The 24,834-nt window shown below is 35.4% G+C and overlaps 1 protein-coding gene and 1 pseudogene across 12 annotated transcripts in view; both read right to left on the reverse strand.

Annotated features, from left to right (window-relative positions):
- Positions 1-24,834, reverse strand: part of CHRDL1 (chordin like 1) — a 113,627-nt gene that overhangs the window by 83,646 nt on the left and 5,147 nt on the right. The gene's annotated exons all lie outside the window — the stretch shown is intronic.
- LOC108404067 (ubiquitin-fold modifier 1 pseudogene) lies at positions 11,356-13,199 on the reverse strand (annotated as a pseudogene).

Below are 24,834 nucleotides of genomic sequence, written 5' to 3' on the forward strand. Positions count from 1 at the left end.
ATAAAATTGAGAAGAATAAAACAATAGAAAAAATCAATGAAACCAAGAGCTGATTCTTTGAAAAGATAAAGAAAATAGATAAGCCCCTAGCCAGACTTATGAAGAGAAAAAGAGAATATACACACATCAACAGATTCAGACATGAGAAAGGAAAAATCACGACAGACTGCACAGAAATACAAAAAAATATTTGAGAATACTATGAAAATCTACATGCTAACAAGCTAGAAAACATAGAAGAAATGGACAACTTCCTAGAAAAATACAACCTTCCAAGACTGACCAAGGAAGAAACAGAAAATCTAAACAGACCAATTACCAGCAAAGAAATTGAATCGGTAATCAAAAAACTACCCAAGAACAAAACCCCTGGGTCAGATGGATTCACCGGTGAATTTTATCAGACATGTACAGAAGACATAATGCCCATTCTCCATAGTTTTCCAAAAAATAGAAGAGGGAATACTTCAAAACTCATTCTATGAAGCCAGCATCACTCTAATACCAAAACCAGGCAAAGACACCACAAAAAAAGAAAATTACAGACCAATATCCCTGATGAACATAGATGCAAAAATACTCACCAAAATATTAGCAAACCAAATACAAAAATACATCAAGAGGATCATACACCATAATCAAGTGGGATTCATCTCAGGGATGCAAGGATGGATTGTACAACATTTGAAAATCCATCAACATCAACCACATCAACAAAAAGGACAGAAACCACATGATCATTTCCATAGACACTGAAAAAGCATTCGACAAAATTCAACATCCATTCATGATAAAAACTCTCAACAAAATGGGCATACAGGGCAAGTACCTCAACATAATAAAGGCCATATAAGACAAACCCACAGCCAACATGACACTTAGCAGCGAGAAGCTGAAAGCTTTTCCTCTAAGATTGGGGAAAAGACAGGGATGCTCACTCTCCCCACTGTTATTCAACATAGTACTGGAGGTCCTAGCCACGGCAATCAGGCAAAACAAAGAAATAAAAGGCATCCAGATAGGTAACGAAGATGTCAAACTGTCACTATTTGCAGATGACATGATATTGTACATAAAAAACCCTAAAAACTCCACTCCAAAACTACTAGAACTAATATTGGAATTAAGCAAAGTTGCAGGATGCAAAATTAATACCCAGAAATCTGTTGCTTTCCTATACACTAATGATGAACTAACACAAAGAGAAATCAGGAAAACAATTCCATTCACAATTGCATCAGAAAGAATAAAATACCTAGGAATAAATCTAACTGAGGAAGTGAAAAGACCTATACCCTGAAAACTACAAGACACTCTTAAGAGAAATTAAAGAGGACCCTAACAAATGGAAACTCATTCCATGCTCTTGGCTAGGAAGAATTAATATTGTCAAAATGGCCATCCTGCCCAAAGCAATCTACAGATTCAATACAATCCCTATCAAATTACCAACAACATTCTTCAACAAACTGGAACAAATAGTTTTAAATTTCATATGGAACCACAAAAGACCCCAAATAGGCAAATCAGTCCTGAGAAGGAAGAATAAAGCAGGGGGGATCTCGCTTCCCATCTTCAAGCTCTACTACAAAGCCACAGTAATCAAGATAATTTGGTACTGGCACAAGAACAGACCCATAGACCAGCGGAATAGAACAGAGAGTCCAGATATTAACCCAAACATATACAGTCAATTAATATATGATAAAGGAACCATGGACATACAATGGGGAAATGACAGCCTCTTCAATAGCTGGTGTTTGCAAAACTGGACAGCTACACATAAGAGAATGAAACCGGATCATTGTCTAACCCTATACACAAAAGTAAATTTGAAATGGATTAAAGACCTGAATGTAAGTCATGAAACCAGAAAATTCTTAGAAAAAAATATAGGCAAAAATCTCTTGGACATAACATGAGCAACTTCTTCATGAACATATCTCCCCGGGCAAGGGAAACAAAAGCAAAAATTAACAAGTGGGACTATATCAAGCTGGAAAGCTTCTGTACAGCAAAGGACACCAGCAATAGAACAAAAAGGTACCCTACAATATGGGAGAATATATTCATAAATGACAGATCCGACAAAGAGTTGACATCCAAAATATATAAAAGCTCACGCACCTCAACAAACAAAAAGCAAATAATCCAATTAAAAAATGGGCAGAGAATCTGAACAGACAGTTCTCCAAAGAAGAAATTCAGATGGCCGACAGACACATGAAAAGATGCTCCACATCACTAGTTATCAGAGAAATGCAAATTAAAACCACAATGAGATATCACCTCACACCAGTAAGGATCGCCGTCATCCAAAAGACAAATGACAACAAATGTCGGCGAGGTTGTGGAGAAAGGGGAACCCTCCTACACTGCTGGTGGGAATGTAAATTAGTTCAACCATTGTGGAAAGCAGTATGGAGGTTCCTCAAAAACTCAAATTGAAATACCATTTGACCCAGAAATTCCACTCCTAGGAATTTTCCCTAAGAATGCAGGAGTTGAGTTTCAAAAAGACATATACACACCTATGTTTATCACAGCACTATTAACAATAGTCAAGATATGGAAGCAACCTAAGTGTCCATCAGTAGATGAATGGATAAAGAAGAAATGGTACATATACGCAATGGAATATTATTCAGCCATAAGAAGAAAACAAATCCTACCATTTGCAACAACATGGATGGAACTAGAGGGTATTATGCTCAGTGAAATAAGCCAGGTGGAGAAAGACAAGTACCAAATGATTTCAATTATGTGTGGAGTATAAGAACAAAGAAAAAACTGAAGGAACAAAACAGCAGCAGAATCACAGAACTCAAGAATGGACTAACAGTTACCAAAGGGAAAGGGATTGGGGAGGATGGGTGGGAAGGGAGGGATAAACGGGGGGAAAAAGAATGGGGGCATTATGATTAGCATGCATAATCTGGGGGAGGCACAGGGAGGGCTGTGCAACACAGAGAAGACAAGTAGTGACTCTACAGTATCCTACTATGCTGATGGACAGTGGACTTTAATGGGGTTTGTGGGGGGGACTTGGTGAAGGGGGGAGCCTAGTAAACATAATGTTACTCATGTAATTATAGATTAATGATACCAAAAAAAAATGAAGTGAGGAAAATTCCAAAAAGAAAACAAAAAAATTGATAAACTTCTAGCAAGACTAACAAAGATAAAAAGAAGATGCAAATTATCAATATTTGGGACAACAGAGAGCACATCTTCATTATAGATCCTACAGACATTAAAATGATAAGAAGGGACTACTATGAATAACTTTATACCACTTAACAACTTAGATGAAATGGATAAATTCTTTGAAAGATACAAATTACCAAAGCTCCCTTGAGAAGAGATCGATAACCTGAATAGTCCTATATCTCTTAGAGAAATTGATTTTGTAGGTAAAAACTTTCTCACAAAGAAAACTCCAGGGCCAGATGGTTTCACTGATGAATTTTATCACGCATTCTGCCAAAAATGAAGAAGAGGCAGTGCTTCCCAACTGAACCTTTGATTCAATAAGCATTACACTGATACCAAACACCAGATAAATATATGACAAGAAAAAAAAAACTACAGACCAATCTCTCCATGAACGTAGATACTGAATCCAATAATACATAAAAAAAGATAATACTTTTTGAGCAAGTGGGATTTATCCTGGAAATTAAAGATTAAGTGAACATTCACAACTGGATCAATGTAATTCACCATATGAACAAACTGGAGAAGAAAAACCATGTAATTATTACAATAGGTAGAGAAAATGCATTTGACAAAATTCTATATCCATTCATGACAAAAACCCTCAAGAAACTAGGAAGGGGCCTACTTCTACCTGATAAAGGACATCTACAAGAAACCTACAACTAACATCATACTTAATGGCAATAGACAATGTTTTCCCCCTAAGATTGATAATTATACAGCCAAAGATGTCTGCTCCACCACTCTTGGAAATTCCAGCCAGTGAAAGCAGGAAAGGAAAAGAAGTAAAAGGCATACATATTGGAAAATAAAACATAAAACTGTTTCTATTTATAGATGATATGATTGTCTATAAAGAAAAATCCCAAAAATCTATTTAAAAGTTAGATTTTAATCATTTGCAATAGGTCCCCCAAAACATGGAAATACTGAGGTATAAATCTATAACAAAATATGTATAATATCTGCACTCAGAAAACTACAAAACACTGATAAGAGAAATCAAAGAAAGTCTAAAAAATTGGAGACATATCTTGTTTGTGGACTGAAGACACAATATTGTTAAGATCTCAATTCTCCCCAAAGCGATTTACAGATTCAATGCAATTCAAATCCAAACATGAGCAGGACAGCTTGTAAAAATTGGTAATCTAATTAAAAAATGTATGTGGAAAGGCAAAGAAAGTAGAACAGCCAAAACAATTTTGAAGAAGAAAGATGTTGGAGGGCACACATTATGTGATTTCAGTATTTCATGTAAAACATAGTTTTCAAGACAATGTAGTTGCCAAAAGGTCAGACAACAATATCAACAGAATAGAATGAAGAGTTAAAAAATAGACCCAAACTTATATGGTCAATTGATTTTCAACAACAGTGCAAAGGCCAGTCAATGGAGAAACAATAATCTTTTCAACAAATGCTGCTGAAACATATGTCTAGTCCTATGCAAAACATAATAGAAAATGAACCTTAATCCATATCACATACCATATATAAAAATTAACTCAAGATGGATCATCAATAGACTTTACTGTAAACCCTAGTACTTTAAAACTTCTAGACGAAAACACTGATTTGTGATCTTGGGTTAGGTAAGGATTTCTTAGATATGACACCAGAAGCACAATCCATATAAAATAGGACTTTATCAAAATTAAAAGCTTCTGCTTTTGAAAAACAGTGCTAGGAGAATAAAAAGAAAAGCCATGGACTGAGAGAAATTATTTGCAAATCACATTTCTGATAAAGGACATTTATCCAGAATATATAAAGAAATCTCAAAACTTAAGAATAAGGAAATAATCCAATTTTTAAGATGGGAATATAATTTTAATAGACACTTCACCAGAGAAGTTGTACAGATTATCATTAGTCATTGGAAATGCAATGAGGTATCACTACCCACCTATTAGAATGGTTAAATTCAAACAAGTTGACAATACTAAGTGCTGGTGAGGATGCAAAGCAACTGGAACTCTCCTCATATTTTGCTGGTGGAAATGCAAAATAATACAGCCACTCTGGAAAACAACTTGGCAGTTTCTTATAAAGTTAAAAATACAATTTCTGTACAACTCCACAATCCTACTCCTAGGTATTTTCCCAAGTGAAATAAAAATTTATATTTAAACAAAAACTTGCACATAAAAGTCTGAAGTGGCTCCATTCATAGTCAGTAAACCCTGGAAGCAACTCAGATGTCCTTCAACTAATGAATTTATAAACATCCAAACAATGGAATATGAGCAATAAAAAGAAATGAAAGACTGATAACACAGAAATATGGATGAATTTCAAAGGTATTATGTTAAGTGGAAAAAGCCAGACTTGAAGTCTCCATACTATATGATTCCAATTATTTTCATTCTGGAAAGTGCAAAAACATAGGAACAGAAAACAGATCCATAGCTGCCAAGGACTGAGGTGCAGGAAGGATTTTATTACAAAAGGGCACAGAGTAAATTTTGGGGGTGATGGAACCATTTTATATCTTGATTATGCTAGTGCCTACAGAACAAAATGTTTCGTCAAAGCTCATAAAACTACTCTAGAAAAAGTGTAAATGTTGTTGCATGTAGATTATACCTTAATAAAACAATAAAAAAGACATAGAGGAAAGAAAAATCACTCACAATTCCACCAACAGAAGATAACCCCTTTCAGTATTAGGGTACTATCCCTCCAGTCTTTTCTTTTCTTTTTTTAAATTAATAGACTTTATTTTTTAGAGCAGTTTTAAGTTTAAATGTATATTCTAACAAAAAGTTGTACATAAAAGTTTAAAGGCTCCATTCATAGTCAGCAAACCCTGGAAGCAACTCAGAAGGTACACAGTTCCCATATACCCCTTTGTGGCCCCCCACCCCCACTTTCCCCTTAACATCTTGCACTAGGTGTGGTACATTTGTTATAATTAATGAACCAATATTGATATATTCCCTGAAGCACATAGTTTACATGAGCCTTCACTCTGTTTTGTATAGTTCGACATGTTATGACAAGTATATGACATATCCACCATTACAGCATCATATAGAATAGCTTCACTGACATAAATATCCCCTCTACTCTGCCTATTCATCTCTTTCCACGTTCAGTTCCCCCAACTCCTGAAAACTCTTAAGCATTTTACTGTCTCTAAACCTTTCTCTTTTCAAGATGTCACATACTTGGAATCATAGTGCATGCAGTCTTTGTAGACTGGCTTCTTTCACTTAGCAATATGCATTTAAGGTTCCTCCATGTTTTTCTATAGCTTGATGGACCAGGTATTTTATCATTAAATAATATTCCATTGTATAGATGTACAGCTTGTTTATAAATTTACCTACTGAAGGACATCTTGGCTGTTTCCAATAGTTGGAATTGTGGATAAAGTTGCTGTAATCCTTCTATGCAGGTTTTTGTATGGACATAAGTTTTCAGCTCATTTGGATAATACTTAGAGGAGTATGGTTGCTGGATTGTATAATAAGGCTATGTTTAGCTTTATAAGAAATTGCCAAACTGTCTTCCAAAGTGACTGAAACATTTTGCATTCCCACCAGCAATGAAGGAGAGTTCTGGTTGTTCCACATCCTCACCAGTATTTGGTGGTATCTGTATTTTGGGTATTAGCCATCCTAATAGGTGTATAGTGTCTTCTCATTTGTTGATTTAAATTGCAATATCCTAATGATATCTGATGTTAAGCATCTTTTCATATATTTATTTGCCATCTGTATCTTCTTCAGTGAGGTGTCTGTTTAGCTCTTTTGCCCATTTATTGTTTGGGTTGTTCATTTTCTTATTGTTGAGATTTAAGAGTTCTTTGTATATTTTGGACACAAGTCCTCCCTCAGATATGTGTTTTACAAATATTTTTCCTCAGTCTGTGGCTTGTCTTTTCACTCTTTTAACAGTGTCTTTGCCAGAGAAGAATTTTTTACTTTTAATGAAATCAAACTTATCAATTTTTTTCTTTCATGGAGCATGCTTTTGATGTTAAAAAAATCACTACCAAACCCAAGATCACCCAGATTTTCTTGTCCTGTTGTCTTTTAGATGTTTTATACTTTTTCAATTTATATTGAGGACTTTGATCCATTTTGAGTTATTTTTTATGAAAGATTTAAGGTTACTGTCTGCATTCAGTTTCTTGCAAGTTGATGTCTATCTGTTTCAGCATCACTTGTTAAAAAGATTATCCTTTTTCCAAAGAACTGTCTTTGCTCGTTTTGTCAAAGGTCAGTTGACTTTATTTGTGTGGGTCTCTTTCTGGACTCTTTATTATGTTCCACTGATCCATCTGTTATTTCAACAACACCACACTGTCCTGATTACTGAAGTTTTATAGCAAGTCTTGAAGGTGGGTATTGTCAGTACTCCAACTTTATTTTCTTTCTCAATATTGTGTTGGCAATTCTGGATCTTTCGCCTTTCCATATAAACTTTAGAATCTTTTTGTTAATTTCCACAAAGTAAAATGATGGAATTTTGATTGCTATTATATTCAATCTACAGATCAAGTTGGGAAAAATGGTAATCTTAACAATATTGTGTCTTCTTATCCATGAACATAAAATATCTTTCCATTTATTCAATTTCTTTCCTGAAAGGTTTGTAGTCTTCCTCATATAGCTCTTATACACATTTTGCTAGATTTTTATGCTAGGAATGTCGGGTCTTTTAGTGCTAATGTAAATGGCATTGCATTTTTAATTACAAATTCTAGTTGTTCCTTGCTGCCATATAGGAATGCAATTGACTTTTATATATTAATGTGTATCTTCAACCTTGCTATAATTGCTTATCAACTCCAGCAGGGTTTTTTATTGATTCTTTGTTTTTGTTTTTTAACATAGATACTCATGTCATCTGTGAAGAAAGGAAGTTTTAGTTCTTCCTTCCAAATCTATGTGTCCTTTTTCCATTTCCCAGCTTATTACATTAACTAGAACTTCAAGTACAATGTTGAATTGGAGTAGTGAGAGGGGACATCATTGTCTTGCTTGTGATCTTAAGGGAAAGCATCTAGTTTCTCTCCATTGAGTATTATGTTAGCTGTAGATTTCTGTAGATGTTCTTTATGAAGTTGAAATTCCCATCTATTCCTAGTTTGCTGGATAATGATGGATTTTGTCAAATGCTTTTTCTGCATCTATTGATATGATCATGTGATTTTTCTTCTTTAGCCTGTTGATGTAATGGATTACATTAATTTATTTTTGAATGTTGAAAGAGCATTGCATACATGGAAATCCCACTTGTCTGTGGATTTTTCCCACATTTTTGGATTCAACTTGCTATTATTTTGTTGAGGATTTTTGCATGGGACATATTGATCTTTAGTTTTCCTTTCCTGTAATGTCTTTGTCCGGTTTCAGTATTAGGGTAATGTTGCTTTCATAGAATTACTTAGGGAGTGTTCCTTCTGCTTCTATCTTCTTTAACAGGCCTTACAGTATTGGTGTTATTTCTCCCTCAAATGCTTGGTAAAATTTACCAGTTTATCATCTCAGCCAAGTGCTTTATGTTTTGGAAGGTTATGAATTATCTGTTGGGGTAAAATTGCAATATTTCCAGAATCTCTTGCCTGGCCTTAATGCATCTCTAGATCAATAGGTGTTCCCAAGGGGTGGAAAGGAGTAGTCCAGCTCCGTATCAATAGCTAATTACAAGGGCAAGGAGGGCATATCTGGACTGGAGAGGTTGAGTGGGGTCTGTTCTTCTGCAGCCGGGTTGTGAGAGACATGGGCAAGCATAAATGGATGTAAGCAATAAATGGGTTTCTCCCACTTTATTTCTCCCTTTGACTGATTTCGGTTTCAAAGGTATTTTGCCCTGGGATCTTCCCCCCAGAGTTAGGTCTGTTCAATTACTTTAATAGATATAAGCCTATTCAAACTGTCTATCTCTTGTGTGAGTTTTGATTAGTTGTATCTTCCAAGTTATTGGTCTATATTTTGTAATTTGTGGACAGAGTTGTTCATAATATATTTTTATTATCTGTTTTACGTCCATGGGATCAGTGGTGTTGACCTTTCTTTCATTTCTGATATTAACAATCTGAGTCTTCTCTTTTTTTCTTTCTCAGTTAAACTGGTTAGAGGTTAATTTGATGGATCTCTTCAAAGAATCAGCTTTTGGTTTCACTGTTTTTTTCCCATTATTTTCCTGGTTTCACTTTCATTGATTCTGCTTTAATTTTTAAAAATTTCATTTCTTCCACTTACTTTGGACTTGATGTGCTCTTCTTTTGCTAGCTTCTAAGGTGAAGCTTAGATTGTTGACATTAGATCTTTCTTTTTTCTATATATTGACTCTGATATAAATTTTCCCTAAGTACAACTTTTTTATGGTATAACAAAATATTTTGATATTAATTATGTACCAGTAGTACATTTAAACTAAATATAATACTTCAAAACATTCTGCATAAAGAACTTATAGATCACACTTATTTAATAAAATGTCTAGTTCTTTACAAACATATTTTTAATTTAAGAACTTACTACAATAAAATTTTCAAAACTAAACAAAAAATACTAAATAAGTTACTTTATGATACAAGACATCATAAACATATTTATGTAACACAGCAGGCAGATTTTGTGTTAGAAACAGAATGGGGGAAACCTAAACTTAACAAAAAATTCAGAAATGATATTCATAAATTTCTGGTTAACTGATGTTTAATATTGTTAGGGACCAGGGGTCTTTGAGCATCAAATTTTGTTTATGAAAACAAAAACTGCCCCAAACATGAGAAGTAGACTTTTCTACCTCAGCAAAGACTTTTTTCCGTTACAATTCAGAATCCTGCTATTCATTTGTCAAATATATGAACAGTATCTGGTTTAATTTTTTAACTCAACTACCAATTTCACCCTTCAGACGCTTATTCTGTTACATTTCCTCAAAAGCTTTTTTCCAGTGAACTTAGGGCCTATGATAGGGAAGATACTGAAACATACTTAGATAAAAACTGGTCTTAGGAATTTGTTATATAGTAGGCAAATATTTATTGAAGCCTACTATATTTCCAGGTCTAGAAAGTGCATGACAGACAAAAGGCCTGCCAGACACAAGGCTAGTGAGGTCACTTTCTAGAACAGAGTAGGTCAAGCACTAGTTCTCAATCACTATGAGCTTTCATTTCATCTTATGGAGTTGCATACACATTGGTTTCCTTTCCTCTGTAAGGGCAAATAAAATCTTCTCTCCTGCCTATCATTCTTTAGATTCTAGTAAGGGGAATTTTGAAAACTAATGTTGATGAAGCCTATACTTTACTTTCTCTAATTGCCTTCTCCTTATGACAATGGCAAATATTTTGTCTTCCCGTTCATTCTTTCCAACATACCCTCTGCAGTGTTGCCTATCCATTTGGCTTTTTCTGTGAGACTGTTTCAGCTTTCTGTTCTCCTTCACTGTTGTCTTTTGTTTCTTTCTCCTTATTAGAAGCCTAGTCATCTGGGCTTCACCATCTTCCCTTTCCTGGCTTCTCATTCACTTGAGTGACTCATCTTAACACTTCCTCAGTGTTGGGTTTTCAGTAAGGATAATTAATCAGCATTTGCAATTAGCATTTCCTTGAGCTTTGTTTTGAACTTCAGATCTCCTTTACAATAATCTCTTCCTGAATGCTATTTAAAAATATTCTCCTCAAAAAAACAATGGTTTCTTGAGTATTCCTGTTTTAAAGGTTCTATTAAAAGAGACTGATAAAGGAATGCATAATTCAGCAAAGATTGCTTCAACTTTATTTTCAATTCCCACCATTACAAGTATTGGATTTTGTAAGATCATAGTTAAAATTGTTTGGTATTACATAACAATTCTGGACATAAGGGTTAGATAAAAAAATTCAATTTCTGGCACTTTAATATTAAATTAAAATTTGTATGAATACATGAATTTGAAACTTAAAAAACCCATTGATAAAAAGTTAAGATATTAAGTTTTCATTGATGTGCTATATTCTTTATCATAAACAATCTATAATTAAGAATTCAACTATTTTTTAGTCTGCAAGTCATATGCTATCAAGCAAACTTCTATGTATAATCCATAATCCTTTATGAATTTTAACTCAAAGACGAATAGGAAGACTCAGCAAACTTTTAAAATTTTTCCAAATGTTCTCAAAAAGAATTTTCAGAAGCATCCTCCAGATATAAAACACAGTTGGATAATCCATTGACCCCAAATGAACTACTTGTGTGTGCTGAGAGGTATCAATGAAAGACTATGATCTTCTGAGATGGTACCTTCAACACACAAGCATTAATCTTTTTCACATGAAGAGTGTGAATACAGAATGACAGAGTCACCTTTCACTATTTCATATACTATTGGTGCTTACAACAATACTAATATTTATTTTGAAAGGTAATCCTAGGTTCCAAATAGCTGGTATTATCTACTTCCAATACGATCTCTAGGAATAATTCCCAGTTTGGAAGCATGCTTTAGAAAAACATTTCTAGCGGTCTGTGTAGGATTCATTCCTAGTCCATCATTGGTAATGATTGCACTTGTTGGAGGAATTTTAAATTCTGCTGAAAACTTTAAGACTGCTGTAAAAGGTGTACTTTTAGGAACAGTGAGTACTTTGTATGGCAGCCGTGGTTCCAACATCAGTGTAATTTTAAAGGAAACCTTGGACATGGTGAAGCCTGTCTGGATGGAGAGTCCCTGCCAACACTGCCGGTGGCACCCACTAAGCACAACTTTTGCTGCATTCAATTAATTTTGAGAACTTGTATTTTTATTTTCATGTGATTCAATGTATTTTAAAATTTCTCGTGAGATTTCTATTTCTCTGACCCACGTACTATTTAGAGGCATATTGTTTAATCTCTATAAATATTTTGGGATTTTACAGCTATCTGTTACTGATGTCTATTTTAATTCCACCATGATCTGAGATGATACTTTGTGTCATTTCTATTCTTTTAAATTCGTGAAGGTGTATTTTAATGACCCATGAATGTGATCTAGCTTGTAAATGTTCCATGTGAACTTGAGAAGAATGTGTATTCCCCTATTGCTGGATGAAATATTCTGTAGATGTCATTTAGATCTAGTTGATTGATGGTGCTATTTGGTATAATTATACCCTTACTGATTTTCTGCCATCTGGATATGTTAATTACTAATAGAAGGGTGTAAAATCTCCAGCTATAATAGATTTGTTTCTCTTTAGAGTTCTAACAGCTTTTGCCTCATATTTTGTTGCTCTCGTTAAGTGCATACACTTAATTAATTAAATTAATACAGCTATGTCCACTTTCTTTTGGTTAGTGTTAGCATGCTGTATCTCTCTCCATTCCATCCTTTATTTTTAATCTATATGTACCTTCATATTTAAAGTGGGTTTCTTGTAGACAACTTAGAGTTGGGTCTTGTTTCTTTATCCACTGTGATAGTCTCTAGAATTTTTTAATTGGTGTGTACAAACCATTCACATTTAAAGTGTTTATTGACAAGGTGGGTTAATATTGACCATATTTGTAACTCTTTTATATTCATTGACCTTGATTTTTTTCTTTTGTGTGTGTTCCATTTTTTATTTTTATTTTTTGCCTTCTCTGGCTTTAATTGAGTATTTTCTATTACTCCATTTCTTTCTTAGCACATCAATTATACTTTTTAAAACTTTTACTGGTAGCCTTAGAGTTTGCAATATACACTTACAACTAATCCATGTCCATGTTCAAATAACACTACCATTTCACAGGGAGTGCAGGTACCTCATAACAGAGTACACCCAATTCTTCTTTCTTATCCTTTGTAAGACTGCTATCGTTCGTTTCACTTTTTCATAGACTACAATTACTCAACACATTATATGAATAATATATTATTTTGAACAAACTTTATTGTTGGATCAATGAAAAATAAGAAAAATAAAAGATTTTGTTTTATCTTCATTTATTCCTTCTTTAATGGTCTTCCTTTCTTTATGGAGACCTAAGTTTCTGACCTATATAATTTTCCTTCTTTCTGGAGAATTCTTTTTTTAACATTTAGCAGGTGACAAATTCCTTCGATTTTTAACAACGTCTCATTCAGTTTTGAAGGATAATTTTGCTGGATACAGAATTCTAACTTGCGATTTTCTTTCAACTATTTAAATACAGTTGTTGAACAACATAGGTTTGAACTGTGTGGGGTTTTATATGCAGGAGTTTTTTTTCAATAAATACACTGGAAATTTTTTTTGAGATTTGCAATAATTTGAAAAAACATTTTCTTTTATTTAGCATACTTTATTGTAATAATACAGTATATAATACATAAAACATACAAAAATATGTTAATTGACTGTGTATGTTATTGGTAAGGCTTCCAGTAAGGCTATTAGCAGTGAAGTTTTCAGAGAGTCAAGAGTTATATGCAGATTCTGACCTGCTTGCATGGTTTCTGAAGAGAAATCAGATGAAATTCTTACCCTTGTTCCTCTACGGGTAATGTATTTTTATTCTGGCTTCTTTCAAGATTTCTCTTTGTCTCTGATTTTTTGCAGTTTGAATATGATATGCCTAGGTGCAGATCTTTTTAATATTTATCCTGCTGTGTGTTCTCTGACCTTCTTAGATCTATGCTTTGGTATCTGTCATTGATTCTGGAAAATCCTCAGCCATTATTACTTCAGACACTTCTTTTGTTTCTTCCTTTCTTTTCCTTCTGGTATTCCTATTATACACATTAAACATTTTGTAATTTCCCCTCAGTTCTAGGATATTCTGTGTCATTTTCTTCATTCTTTTCCTTTTTATTTCAGTTTGGGAAGTTTCTACTGGTGTATTTTCAGTTCAGTGATTCTTTCCTCAATCATGTGCAGTCTACTCATGAGCCCATTCTCCACTCCTGTTACAGCATTTCTGATTTCTAACATTTCCTTTTGATTCTTTCTTAGAGTTTCCATCTCCCTACTTACATTACCCATATATTCTCACATATTATGCACTTTTTCCATGAGAGTCTTTAGCATATTAATCATAGTTAAATTTCTGGTGTGATAATTTCAAAATATCTGCCCATATCTGAGACTGGTTCTGAAGGATGATTTGTCCTTTGGTTTGTACTTTTTGGCTTTTAACATGCCTTATACTTTTTTGAAAGTCGAAAGTCAAACGTGATGTATTGGGTAAAAGAGATTGAGGTAAAAAGGCCTTTACTATGAGGTTTTGTGCTAATCTAGCTAGAAGTTAGGCTAATTTTATGATTTGTTGTAGCTGTGGTGTCAGAGGCTAAAATTTGCTCTAATGCCCTTGTTTATCCCCCCCAAATTCTGTTGGTTTCAGAAGGTTTAAGAAGATATTCCTTCTTAAATCCTGGGGTTTGCAGTTCTTTCAGCTGCAATCTCCTGTCTTTACACAGGGGCCCTACTGATATGGTAGTAGACTGTAAGGGGAGGAGAAGTAGACTGTAAGGGGATTCTATAATCCTATGATTAGCTTTCACTTTTAACAAGCCTGTGACCTTGAGCTGTGACCTTTAAAAGTGCTAATTAGCTTTTCTCACCCACACCACTGTAGGTAAGACAGGAAGGCTAGTAGAATTGGGTATTTTCTTTCTCCCAGGTTGGTTAGGCTATGATAAAATGCAAATCAATTATGTTCTGGTAAAATCATTTCCCTTGAAGGCAGGTCTTAGTTCAGGAGAACAAACAGCTTTGGGCTTATTCCACAATGGCTAGTTTCCCCTACCCTGCTTGAATCAGGAAGGAGTTTTTCTCCGATCTACCTAAGAAACTGGTGGGGTTCCTGGAGGTAAAATTCATGAAAAGGGGTTTTTATTTCTCAAACTCGTACATCCTTTCCAGCAGTTTGCCAATTTCTCTTTAAGTGCTCCTACCAGGATCTAGCAGTGGTGAATATATTTGCCTGTCTTTCCAGTTTTCAGGTAAAAAACACAGGGCAGTTTGCCCTGTGACCTCAATTTTCTGATTGATTTAAGGAATTGCTGAATTTCAGTTCCTTCACATTTTTTCTTGTGATAATGGGAGTGAAAACTTCTAAGCTCTTTAGATGTCAGACCAGAAACTGGAAGCTCTTTTCAGTCTTTTTTCTACAAAATGTGTGTAAAAGGGTCTCCTTACAAAATTAACAGCATTTAGTATATACATTTTGTAAACTATATTGTAAAATTAAAATATCATGAACATTTTTGTGCCACTAAATATTTCCTCCATACCTCATGCCTACAGACATGATTCTACAACCAATACAGTAAAAACCATAATTTATTACTGATCCCCTACTTGGGGGTAGTAGGTTGCTTCCTTTTCTTTTTCTAAAAAAAGTCCATGATAAAAATCTAAGTAAATTCCTTGTATATAAGCCTCTGTATGCAGCACTGGTTATTTTCTGAATATAAATTTTTAGAAAAAACAGAGTTACTGGGTCAAATGTTTTGAATGTTTTCAAATTCTTGATCTATATGTAAAACTGCCTCCAGAAAAGCTACCCTAATTTACCTTCCCATTAGCAGTAGGTGAGAATGCCCACCAGTGGATATTTTAATTGTTTAAAACTGTCAAATTGGTAGAGAAAAATGGAACCAGTATTTCTTTTTTTCTTTATCAGGAAGGTTGAATATATATTTGTTTTTAGTAAGTATTTTTATTTCCCCTTTCATGATACTACCATTATTGTTAACATTGTTATTTTAATCTACATTTTTGGACTAAGAGTGGGTGTGTAAAGCCATTTATTTACTGAAAGAACTCCGAAAATCAAAATTACTTTTTAGGCAAAACTATGTGTTTTTTAGCCAAGTCTTAGAAATACAATTTTCTTGGTACAGACACAAATTAGACTTCTGCTCCACAATATTCTAGAATGGAATAGGAAATATTTTACAAATTTTAATAATCCCAGCATCTTTAACTGATGAGAGATGATCATGAATTTCCTAAACAAACACCTAAATGAGGCACCATTTGCTACCTTCTACGTGTTGGTAAGAGGAGACAGTATTTCTCTACAGTAAATTTATAACCTGATTCTCAAACATAAGTGATTTGCATTTCACATATACAACTTACCTAGACATTTCAGAAAGAATCTGAATATACCCTTAGAAGCAAATCCATGAAGGGGGCTATTTAAATGGCATTAGTAGGTTAGAATAAATGTTCTGTTCATTTGGGTCTACAGCCACTAACTCTTGAATGGAGGTAAACCAGAAGTTACTTTGTCAATTTAAATCCACACTGCAAAGTAAGATGGGACCTTGCATGTTACCCATTTGATTCTGGATTACTTTGCTTGCTTGGATTAGCTCACCTAGAGGTTGACATCTGATGTACCTACTTAAAATATGAAACTGGATGAGCGTTCAACTAGCAGTTTTGTGATCTAAATGGTTGGGTGATTTATCCCTTTGTTACTTGATAAATAAGAAATGGGATAATGAAAAATAAAGATCTCTGAAAGACTAAGCAAGTGCTGAAATAAGCTATCAAAATGTGGGTTTCAAGTGCATTTATGTATTTTTAAAATGCACATCCAAATTGCTAAAGGTTCTAACTTGTAGGAAAGTCTGTTTCCCAAGAAACAGTGTATACTTTTGCCACAAGGAGGGTGTTCTTTACATATCACGTGTAAGCAAGTTGCCATCTCTTCTCTGAAATGTCTTTACAACAGGTTATTTCACAAACACTATGAAATGGATCCTTCCAATATATCTGAGCTCACCATGATTCATGAAATCCACAGACAATCCAAATAACTCATCTCAGCCAATATATTTAATTTCCCCTAAATTCAGACTCTAAGGAGTATTGTCAGACAAAGTGTGTAGACTGAGTGTTCTGAACTTTCTTGCTCCAGGTTTGGTAGGTGATACACATAAAAAGCAGCCAGGGAACCAAGTCTTCAACAACACAGAACCAGATGAGAATGGTAATAACAACAAAAACAACTAACATTTGTTGAACACTTCCTCTCAGCCAGGCTCTGTTCTAAGGGTTTTACATAGATGAATTCACAAAATTCCCGGAACAAGCCTATAAGGCAGGTCCCATTATTCATGGTATTTTACAGATGAGGAGTCTCAGGCACAGGGAGGTTTGGTAATTTGCAAATACTTACAGGACTGGTCAAGGGATTCAAACCCAAGAAGTCTGGCTTCAGAACCAAAGACTGTAACCATTACAGAATTCTGCCCCTCCTGCTTGCTACATGGCTGTAAGATGCAGGTCTCCCACTTTTGCATTTTTTGGTATCTACTGCAGTGATAAGGCATAGAGTATAAAATAGCACCCATGATATCAAGGGGTTTGAAATCTAGTTGGAAGACAGATCACCCCAGCTGAAAGCCCTGTTTCATTATCTGTACACCTAAGAGCATTTCTTCATAACCCTCACACAGCATTTACCCCACATTAGGGCACCAGTGCCTTGCAAACTATGCTTCTTGAGGATGAAACTGTCTTCCTCAAACACTAACTGCTGATGGAAACCTGATCGTAAATGCAAGCAATTGTCTTTCATCAAATACACTGGTTCTATTATTTCAGGAATATGGGATCTGAGCAATTATGCCCCAGACAGAAATCCACAAACTCCTGGAAGGAGCAAATCAGGAACTGGAGGCAGACAAGGAGCTGAACAGTAAGTATCACCACTGGTGCTATTAAACAATGTTTCTGCAATTACTAATACTGATTTTCTTCAAGCATCTAACAGAAGCAAACAGTCTAATTTTGAAGGCATATTCTACCATGGTTGTTCAAGATTGAGTGGGTAGCACAATTACAGCTGATTTTAACATGAGTATGCTGAACAATTACCAATTTTCAGAAGCTACATTAAAGTCAATTTCAGCACATGCCTGTATGTTTGAACTTTCAAAAAGGTTTTGGCATCACTCAGGGGAGAAATTTGAGTTACACACTGTAGTCCACCACACCTAAGGTCCCAGTATATCATTCTGGACAAGAAGTACAACTGAGCTGATTTTATTGAAGTAATGAGGCCTCACCAAATTCTAGGAGATACAGACAAGAAAAGTAAACCTATAGCTTGCCAGTAACTGAGAATACCGGCTGGAGAATGCATGACTTACAACTAACTAATGGTATCTGCAAATAGAACTTGGTCCCAGAGGAATTCCAACTAAAATTTGAGATGGACCTTCAACCTGCATCATCATGGCTATTTTTCAAATGGTCAGCTGCTCCTAATTGGAAGTGGGAATCCCTGCTACTTTAGGGGCCCCTGTTAACAGGAACAATGAAGAAAAGTAAACAACACAGATGTGCCACTACACCATCAAAATTTTGCCTAGTCATTGCTGTCTAGTGTTCAGAACTAGGTCAAAAGGTCAATAACTTCATCACCAGTCTAAAAGCAAGAAAACATTCCCATGAACTGTTCTTGATAAGCGCTATTGCTGTAAACACATCATCACATAAGGATTGCAATAATATTTATTTCATTATAACACATACAGTCAGTGGAAAGGGAGAGATGAATTTTTGCTGTTCATTATATGAGTGAACAAATCAAGTAAACAAATTCCTTTTTAACTGTTTTTCAAAAGGCTACTATAATAGTGAATAGAAATAAAAAACGCAAGTACTTCTCTTCCATCATTTATCAAGCTTGAAGCAGAATGGAGGGAGGGCAAGATATAGTAGTTACAGAAAAATATCTTCTGTTTCTTTGGCAATTGGATTTCTAGCACTGAAGACTCAGATTTGCTCAGGGCTTTAAGACTTTATTTCCATGCTGTGAACACTAGTGAAAAAGGAAAACCAGGAAGAAGCCAAATTCTCCATCCTGAGAATAACAGCTTATTTTTCTTTACCCAGGAGTTAATTGTCTTATTCCTACTTGTATGATTTGCTCAAAGTTAGTTCAACTTAATATATATTGAGTGGCCTATGCAGAGCATGGCCCTCCCACTACCTGCCTTGTGGCTATTTCATTTTTCTACTAGAGAGTGGGCAAACTCAATGAGAAGAAAAGGGTCCATATTTCAAAGAGGTTTGACAGTTAAACAAGGTAGCACCATTAGCTAAGATGAGAACTGGAGACTTCTATGAAATTCCAATTCCTTGTGACCTTCTATCTCCCATTCACATGGATAACTGGGAGTTGGTGGTATTCTCATTAGTCTTTACTAACAAAGCCATGGAGAGATCCTTTTACAGAAAGGATGCTTGGCTGGTGAAACCTGATCCAAATATTTTTCTAGCTAAAATTATCTCTTACATGTCATCTGGCATAGGACTTTGGGCAGAAATCAAAGCTTTTGTATGAAAAAACAAATTGTTCTTCCTATCAGCCCCTCAGCTGGGCAAGTCTCTGCTAAAGGAGGTTCACTTTCTGTTTGGTCAAGAATTCAAGTTGTGCTCTTGAACTTTTCACAACAGAATCAGTTTTGCATGCCCTGCAACTGATGTCTAAAACACCCAGCTTTCACTTCAGACAACATGAGCTAAATCACTACAGGTGGATTTTAGACACTCAATTGTGAATTGACGTAATAAACAACATTGGTTAAAAGGTAGTGCTTCCTTTTTGTAAAATAATATGTATGTATAGCTAAGCACAGAAAAAAAGACAAAGTATGTATACCAATTAACCTGGGTAAGTTTACGTGTTCAGATTACCAGTGACTTTTGTTTTCCTTACACTTTTATTATCTTCTGAATATTTAGCAATGAACATCTACTTTAAAATACCACATTTCCTTAGCTCTTACAGAAAGATCTTTGAGTTATAATTTAATACTTGCCGTCTTCCTTTACAGAGTCAATAAAGAAATGCCAGGCACAATTCTTCTTTCTTCTATAAAACCAAGGTTATACATGGTGTCCTTGTACCACTCAGAATATACTTTATTCAAACATCCCACAGTCAATACTGTTTGAGCAGGTGGGGGGTGGGAATAATCTCTTCAGAACAAACTTTAATTTTATCTTGTCTGCAAATCCAAAGTTTCTCTTTTTATCTTTTCAGGAAGCATAGCTAAATTAAGAGTATGACTACTATAATATACTCAACCAGGTGTTAAAAACATCTACTCTTTCTACTCTCTTGAGATGGTCTCTCTTTCGTTTCATCTTTAAAAATGTTATCTTGCAACTATTTTTTCATAGATAACCTGCATCTACTCATTTTAGAAGCAAGCAGGCTATAAATCTTAAATGAATAATATACTCTTTGCAACAACCTTGTGACAGTGATAAAAGTCCAGATGTGCTCCATGTACCTAAAGCCAGAGCCTTGGTTTCCCTTGTCCCACCTCCTTAGCCCTTTTGTTTGCTGTGCAGAAAGTGAGAGTTCTTCTCAGTTTCTGAGTAGAGAATCTTTGAAAGTTCAGAGAACAGGAATGACTCAACCAATACCACACAAGAAGTCACAAAACAGACCAACAACCAGGTCTCCTGACTTAAAGCACAGTCCTCTTTCCATTAGACAATGAGGACATTCCAATCCTACTGAGAAGTCAGAAATATAAGAAGCATGGATATAAAGGCACATATTTTTAACCTTCCTCACAAATTTCCTTTGGCTTAGTTTATTTAGGTTCCTGAATAACTTTAGCCCTACTCTCCATCTCTTAACTCCCAAATAGGATACTACCTCTCTTAGGAATTCTGGTTACAAAATTCTTTATTCATTCACTTGGATCATCTCTAATGCGTTAAGCTGCTGCCATGTACAAAGGATGGGGCTTCTATTCAAGAGAATGAACTGGCTTCCTCAGAGAACTGCTCGAGGCAAGCTGAACCCTGAATTTGGAGACCTGAGTTTTAGTTCTGGTGCTGACTTGGCCTTACTGTCTGTCTATCCTTGTAACAATCACTTGTCATTGGGTTTCAAGTTTCTCATCTCAGAATTAAGGACATAGTATTTGGCTGGTGAGACTTGCTCTAACAGCTACCACTTATCAAAAGCTAATTAAGTGCCAGCCCCAGCAAAACACCGGATGTACACACTTTCATTTCTTCTTCAAATGACCACAGTGACGGTCATTATGCTATTATTTTCCCCAGTGTACCAATAAGAAAACTAAAGCTGGCAAAGTAGAGAAACATTCCTAAGGTACATAGGAAAATCATGGAGCTGGGGTTTGGATCTAAGCTTGACTCCAGTGTCTCCATACCCAACCTAAAAATTAATTGGGAATGTGCTTCAAAAAGCATTAAGCTTTGATTTTCAGGTGTTCTCCCCTTTTTTACTTCCACTTGCATAAATTTCTAAGATGGGAATCGGTCTACTCTTTTGCTTGCTCCTTTCTACTGTCCACTCATCACCTGAAATGTCCAAGCCAGAATCTGGAGGAGGAAAACTCAAGCATTTCTGGTTGGCTTTCACACAGAGAGGCTCTGGGTAGGCTCCATAGGGCCATGTTATTTCACATGTGACAAATTTTCTAAGTATCTTCTTCCTTCTCTTCAATCTCATGGTGACTCACCCTGCGTCAGAAGATCAGAGGCCTATTTTCAGCCAAATATGAATGTTGGAAGCCTTTCTCCTAAGGAGAAAAACGAGTGAGAACCTAGTCCCTTGAAAGATCTAGTTAACTCACTTTATAAAGCAGGAATGGGCTCCATGTAATACATGAATTTCTCTCCCCAGAACCTTTGCTAGACTTGACACAGGCTGATCCATTCGGAATACATAACTGAATATTCCTAAAAATTCAATTCTTCTATATCATATTGATCAATAGTTCATTACCTAAGTTAGATCTGCCAAAAGAGACAAACTCTTCAGCCCATTTGTCCCATATCTGCATGAATATTAGGCACTGAATGCTATGCTCCTTTGAGCTTCAAAAGAGCTTCCTAGTCTCTTTGACTACAGCTTTAGCAACACAGCATAATAGAATTGAACAGAAAGACCTTTTCCCAACTAAAGACCTCAAACCTCGCAGATTCTGGACAGTAACAAACTTTTATATAAACCACACATGGCTCCTTCATCCATTGTAATGCACCAGCAGCATTTCCTGGGTTCCTGAGCCTGTTTTCCCTCCTATGAGAGCAAGGTAACTATGCTTAATGAGCTACTAGCAAGTGGCAGCACTCATCTCTACCTTCCTTTGTGAAAACAGCTTTCTGCAAATACAGCATTTTCTCCAGAACTCTTCAGATTCTACACTGAGTGAACATATTTGACCATAATGACAACCCCCTCATTCCACCCTGCTGCCCAACACAGGAGAGCAAGCAGGCTACAGAACATTCACTTTGACCTAGAAACTTATGTATGAACCAGCCCATGAAAGATAAAAAATCTTGGCTTCCTTGGGCACAATGGTATCAGGCAGTGAGGAGAGACATGCAGGTTATCCCTTGCATGTACACATTTTCCAAAGTTTCCCCCGTGTTTTAAAAAATTCTTCTTTCTTTCACTCCCATACCTACCCTTCTATAGAACTTGATAGTAAAATATGGGAAATAAGATATCCTTTTTACATTAAAGAACTTTTTCCCTGTTTTAAAAGTAATACTTGACAATTGGAACTTTGGAATAAACAGAACATAAAGACAAACCATCATGAACATACCACCCCAAGATTTAAAAAGTTAGTTCTCTATTACACAGCACACACAAACATAAATTTCAGATGGAATAGAGAACTATGGGTCAAATTGCAAATTACAGAAGCAGTAGAAGAAAATATAAGACTATGGAGTGGGAAAGACCTTCCTAGGAATAAGAAGAAATCCAGAGGCCACAAAGGAAGTGAATGACAGATCTGATTACACAAAAATTTTTAAAGTTTTAAACTTCTGTATGGGAAAATACAACTTAAAGTTTAAAGCAAATGGCAGACTGGGAAAATAATATATGAAATGCAAAAGGTTAATAACAACATCTGAAATAACAAAATGTTAATAAATAAGCTTCTACAAATCAGTAAGACAAGCGACCCAAATGAAAGAACAGGCAACTCTCTGAAGAAATGCAACTGGATGAAAAATAATTGAAAATAAGCTCCAGTAGTAGGAAAATATCACAGCAAAACTGAAATATGATTTCTGCTATTAAATTGGCCCCAAGATACAAAGACTAATCATAATAATAGATTTGGTGAAGGAATTAGAAATGGGCACACCTACATAGATGATAGGAGTATAAATTGACACAACTTTTTGAAAGTCAATTTGACAATTTGACAGTTACTACCAAGATTAAAACTGAACATACACTTTGTCCCAAAAATTTCTCACACATACTGGCCTAAGTGCCTAAAGGTGTTCATTAATGCCTTACTTATAATAGCAAAAACTGGAAACAACCTTAGTATCTATAAATAGGGACCAGTTAAATAAATCATGGCATAATAAACTTATGCAATTGGAAACTATGCAGGCATTAGAAAAAATATGGCACTGTTATATTCCTATGTTCTGACATGGAAGGATATCCTAGACACATTACTGAATAAAAGCAAGTGACAAAAAAAATACACATAATATCCCATCTTTGCCAAAGAAAAAACCCTATAGACATGTACGTATGTTTTTGTAACAGAAAAAAAGTTTGGAAGAACACATAGCAACCTATTAGCAATGCTTGCCCCCTTGGGGAGTAGGATGGGAGTTGAGGGATACATGTTCTTTATAAAGCTCAGATAGATACTTGCATATCATTTTGTATGAATATTATTAATTTTCTAATTTCGGAAATTAAAAAGTAAGTTAATATCAGCATTTTCTAAGGCTATCAGATTTTTAATACATACTGTTTTTAATGGCAGCATTGATAGTATACTACCTGGGTCATTTATCTAACCATTCTCCAATGGGTTAACATTTCCACTGCTTCTAACTTCTCACTGTTAGAACTATAACAAGTCTCTATGCATGCATTTTGTGTGTGTGTGTGTGTGTGTGTGTGTGTCTATCAAGGCAATATACATAAGGCATATGCTTTGAGATTTCCCCTTTAGTGGAGATTACTTTGCACATGTCTTCCAGATAGCTTGGGTGTGGCCACAATGAATGATGTTGAGTGGCTCAATTCAGGGAATGACCACAACCTTAGCCTCATTATCTGGCTATACGCCTGCAACACTAGGCCAATGCTGCTGCCCTAGGCCATCTGTTAAACAATAATTTTGACAACAACTGAATATCTAAAGGGCTTCAGACAAATTCATAGGCAGCAAGAAATGTTAGAAAATGATGGTTTGGGGTCTCTAAATAATTTTTAAATTGTATTTTTCTTTGGTTTGTCAGTTAAGCTTTAAGTTGCATGGACACTCCTCAATTCTTCATAAATATGGAAGACTCCCCAGAAGAGACAGGCTTCTAAGACTTGCAAGCTTCCCCCCAGGAGCCCTCAGTAACAGGTCATAGGAATGTTTCTTCCTAAGAGAGGAAGGATTTTAAGCCCAACTAATTGTGAGCTGGACTGAGAGTAGATGGACTTTTCTGTCACATCCACTTAAATCAAAGAGGACTTCTGAAGAAGAGGGCTCTGAGAATGACTATATATTCAGGTGGAAAGAGAAGGAAGTTATTTGAGGACTACAAGGCGAGAGGCTGATCGGAGCTTCCTTGCTGATATGCTGCCCTGCTAAACTTCCTCATGTGTCTCGATCATGCTAGACATCACCACAGATCACTCACCCTTAAAAGCCTAATCA

The sequence above is a fragment of the Manis javanica genome, chromosome X (assembly GCF_040802235.1).
Source record: "Manis javanica isolate MJ-LG chromosome X, MJ_LKY, whole genome shotgun sequence".
Classification (NCBI taxonomy): Eukaryota; Metazoa; Chordata; class Mammalia; order Pholidota; family Manidae; genus Manis; species Manis javanica.